This window comes from Camelus dromedarius, chromosome 18, assembly GCF_036321535.1.
Source record: "Camelus dromedarius isolate mCamDro1 chromosome 18, mCamDro1.pat, whole genome shotgun sequence".
In the NCBI taxonomy this organism is placed as follows: domain Eukaryota; kingdom Metazoa; phylum Chordata; class Mammalia; order Artiodactyla; family Camelidae; genus Camelus; species Camelus dromedarius.
Genome location: NC_087453.1, coordinates 38,875,779 through 38,880,402, shown reverse-complemented (window position 1 = coordinate 38,880,402; position 4,624 = coordinate 38,875,779). Strand labels below are relative to the sequence as shown.

Genomic DNA, 4,624 nt, shown 5'->3' with positions numbered 1-4,624 from the left:
GATCCCACCCCGGTTCATGTCCACCGGCCCCGCCGACGGTGCGGACGTACGTTTACCATCTGTGAGACGCCGCCCCAGACAGGATGTCGGCCGTCTACTGACCAGGCCAGACTAGTCGCCCGGCCGAGCAAGCCGCCATCCCCAGGAGCAAACACCGCCATGGTCCCGGGCAGCTGCACACTTCCGGAGCCCGCTACCCGCTCCAGAAGCCCACGCCGGCACTCGCGAGAGCGGCGCCTGTAACCATGGCAACACCGCGGGGCCCTCCCCTAGCGCTTGCGTCGTGTGTCTTCCCGAGTCTAGATGTGCGAGGGCAGAACTTGCGGAGCCAATGGGAACCAGGGCGCGGCCAGGACAGGAGTGGGGGGAGACTTATGGGGCAGCTGGGCGGGGCCGGGGCGGGCGGGGCCGCGCGGAAGTCCTGACCTGCAGGTGGCGCCGGCCGGAGGCTGGGGCGGTGCTGCCACCAGTGGGCGGGGCAGCGGGGCAGCGGGACACCGGGGCGGGGGCACACTCACCTGTCAGTGTGTGGGGATCAGCCTGGGCTCCGTGGCCTCCGCTTGCACCAGACGTGGACCCAGGCTACCGGTGGGCTAAATAGAGGACTGAGCCCAGGCACGCATGGCTGGCCAGGTAGGACACCTGAAGTGCAGATCCTCCAGGCCCGCTGCTGGCCTTGAATACTCGCTGCTAGGCAGTTTCCAAGAAGACGGGATCTGTCATAAGAGGGGAGGTAGGGCTGGGGTGCCAGATGCCGGGTTCGGTGCAGTCTCACAGGAGAGCCACGGTGAGAGGGCGCAGAGCGGCCCCTGTGTTGGCGGGGCTAAGAGATTGGGGTATAGGGTGGGGGTGATGTGTGCCTTGCTCTATGGTCTCAACAAGAACCCTCACTCCAGAGCAAGGGGCTCTGCTCCCCCCCTCCCCTCACTGCACTCCCTGCCTTCCCCAGCACCACCTGGTATGTGGTCATATTGGGGCAGGGAAGGCCCAGGTAAGGGGCTCATTCAGGGGCAGGGTCCACTCTGCAGGGATGCTGGACCTGACAGCGATGCGGTGCTTCAGAACTCCCCTGGGCTGGGTTTCTAACCAGTGGGATGGAAGGGCCTGTCCTTCCTGGGGTGCAGTTGGGGGAACTAGATCCATCATGAATGTCAGCCCTGAAAATGGAGGCTGCGCTACATCCATTCCTGGAAAGAAAAATCAGGCCCCTCCAGTCCAGGTGACTCAGAAAGTCATTCAGCAATGTTCAGGGTCCCCAGTTTAGGCTTTAAACTAGAGCTGAGCGGCTCAGGAGGCCAGATCCGTCCGTGGCTCCAGGAGTAGGCTTTCTGCTGGGGGACAGGATCCTCACAAACACCTGTGTCTTTGTGGGTCACTCCCCTCTGACAAGCTGGGAGGCAGGGCGCAGTTGTGGGAAATCGTGTTTCCATGAGGAGAGGGCCACCAAGTGGTGGGGGCACAGGAGACAGTGAGAAAGAGTCCCGCGGCCTTTCTGGAATCAAAAAATTGGCAAATGTGAAAAAGTGCATAATTTGTTTTATTGAACAGGCTGCTTATGTACGTTTGGAGGGCCAGGTTCAAGGACTCTGCATCCCTCCAGGACAATAGCCTCAAGAGAAGAACAGACAGAGCAGGAAGAGATGTGGGGTTTCTCCCAGGAATGAGGCAGAACAGGGATTTCTGCAGATTTGCAAGGAGACCCTGACCACTGAGCACGGGGTTACAACCCCACGTGAGCCCTGTCGTGTTTGGCTTGGGCTCTGGGTCTGGCCTGATCATGTATTCTTCCAGCTGAGTTCCAGAAATTCAGAGGGTAGACTTAGAGAGGCTGCGTTTGGAACCCGGTGTGGAGATGGAGGGTCCTTTATCCTGAGTCCCCTCAGCCTATTCACTGTAGCTGAGTTCCAACACCACCCAGGCCCCCAGGGTGGCCGTGGAGGGAGAGCAAGCCTGGCCGGTGACCCAGGGGTCCCACTGCTGTGCCCCTCCCTTATCTTTGTTCCCTTTCACCACGGAAGGTGTGATTGTCTCATGTCATGGTGACAAGCCATCTCTCTTCTCTGTCAGGTGGGATCCCCACACCCGCTCAGCCTTCTTTCTGCATGGATGCTGAAGGACCAGGCTCACTTGAAGTTCTGAGTTTGAGCAGTAAGGTGGAAACAAAGAAACCAAAGGAAACAAAGAAACAAGTCATTGTGGCAAAGCTCCCCACCACAGAGAAGCTGCCCTGAGTAGAAGGGAGGGTGTGGGAATGCCCATTTGTTTCGTGTCTCCCAGTGCTCTTCGCTTTCTTATTGCAGACCTGCATGGTTACAACAAAATGATCTGCAAAACTGAAAATATTTACTCTCTGGCTTTTACAGAAAAGGCTGACCAGCCTCTGGTTCCCGTACCGGTCAACTGATTGGAGTACCTTTCCAGTTTGGAAACATCTGGGCAGGCCCAGGTTTGCAAAATTCTTTAAGAGTAGTTATGGAGTTTTGCTTCTAAACATTTTTACGGCTGTATACTGAACTGAGGTTGTGCTGTGTAATTCTGAGCCAGGATTTTCTCAAACTGTTTCTCATTTCCTATACCAGACACCCCTAAATTCCAAGGGGAATGGGATGTTAAGGAAGCCATGGAGTTTAGGAAAAAGATACAGATTCCATTTCCATTTAAGCATCGATGTATCTCCATCCTAGGCAGTATCGGTTCTGTGGTATTGATAGGGGAACTAAATAGCAACCAAATTTATAGAAAATAGTGGGTCATTGGGTACACAAGTTCTTCTTTTCAACATTTTTGTAATGTTTGCAGTTTAAGATGACCATTCCTGAGAAACAGGCAGCCTCTTAGAATGAAATAGCATTTTTCCTGAACCATAATCAATTTTTATTTCATAGACAGCAGGAAGGACAATCACACATCCAACAATTGAGGACCTCAAAGATAAAATGTAACTTTCTGAGAGCACACTCCCCCCGTCTCCCTCTGCTCTTTTCACTGTCTCATTGTCCCTGAAGGCTCTTTCGTATCTTCTGCTCATGACTCCAGTAACTCTTCCTCCTCTTTCCTCAGCTGGTAAGTTTACTTTTCTACTTTGACCAAGCAAACTGAAGCCAACAGAAGAGAAATTTCACCAGCATCTCCTAGCACATCTGCTCGCCTTCTGATGTCTGTGACCTCACTCTCGCTTCCCCACCTCTTATTACAGGTGACATCAAAAGCCAGATCATCCAAAAGTCGCCAGGGGGCCCATCCATCCAATCTTCTCCGGGCTGTCTCTCCCACATCCATCTTCTCTGTCACTACCTCATCTATTTTGTTCTCCTGCTAGTTGGCTCCCATCAGTATATAAAAGTCCATCCTCTTAAAAGAAACAAACAGCACTCATTGACCCTAATTCGCCCCCACCAATTGCCACCACATGTCTTTGCAGCAAATCTTTAATGAGTAGTTTAAACTCACTGTCTACATATTCTCTTGAGCCATCCTCTTTTGCACCCACTCTGGCTTTTCCCCTGATCCCTCGCTCTATGGAAACTTCTCTGTCAAGGCCATCAGTGACCCCACGTTGCTAAATATAGTGGTCAGTTTTTAGTCTTCATCATGCATGGACCTTTGGCAGCATTTGACCCAGCTCTTCCATCCCTCCTACCCCGTGTTCCTGCTTTACTTGACCTCCAGCCTATCGCTCTGCTTTCGATCCACTGGCTGGTCTTTTGCCAACGTCTCCTGTTTTTTCCAAACATTTACTACGAATGTGCCCCGGAGTTGGGTCCTGGGTCTCTCCTCTATCTCTCTGCTATACCTTTGGTGGAAGCAACCAGACTTGGAAATTGACATGCCATTAATTTCTCGATTTGTCCAAACTCCCTGATTTGCCCTTTCCATTTGGAACTCTCTCCCTGATACTCATATTCTTTTTCTTTCATTCATCTTGCTTCCACATTCATACATATGTTCTACTGTGTAAATTACTTTTCCAAATTTTGAATCAGTCCATAGATATCATGTGAAATGCTCAGATCTCTATTATTTCCACTAAGATGCTTATTCTACCTTAGAACCTTTCTGCATTTCTGTATTTATGTCAATAAAGTGAATAGTATTTCTACAAGCCTCATAGTTAAACAGTGTGTTTGTTTGGGGCTATTATGTAACATGAAATAATGATACATCAACATAGTCCTTTTTCATTTAACTTTATGTAACACCAAGATGAGGTTTTTGCATGAAGACAGGTTTTATTGAAATTTTACCTACGTTATGGACAGTCAGTTTATGTGAAAGCCCTCATTTCTCCCCTTTTCTGATATATTTTCCATTTGGCTATTATAACATATACCTTGGCATGAAATAAAATTCCACATTCATTCACATAATAAAATCAATACATTTAAATTATATTTTTAATGTTAATAAGAAAGAAAAAAAAACCCAAACTCCTCTACTTATTAGACATTTCTGTGGCAATATCTAATAGACTCCTTAACCATGACATTGAAGACCTGAGCTGATTCCAGCCCCTTTCCACCTGCTCAGCCCCATCTTGTCCCATCCCCTGTGGATGGAGAGGACATCCATCCCATTTTCCAGGTCCAGATGTTGGAACCATGTTCTTTCTCTCTCTTTCTCTTAC

The 4,624-nt window shown here is 50.0% G+C and overlaps 1 long non-coding RNA gene across 2 annotated transcripts; it reads left to right on the top strand.

Moving 5' to 3' along the window:
- The first annotated feature begins 2,073 nt into the window (after positions 1–2,073).
- Positions 2,074–3,412, top strand: LOC135323403 (uncharacterized). 2 transcript variants are annotated; one of them, XR_010384989.1, is made up of 3 exons: positions 2,074–2,148; positions 2,364–2,446; positions 3,061–3,412. It is a non-coding gene; the product is annotated as an uncharacterized LOC135323403 (long non-coding RNA). The 2 variants fall into 2 exon arrangements; XR_010384988.1 differs by having other exon boundaries at positions 2,074–2,153.
- Positions 3,413–4,624: the final 1,212 nt, after the last annotated feature.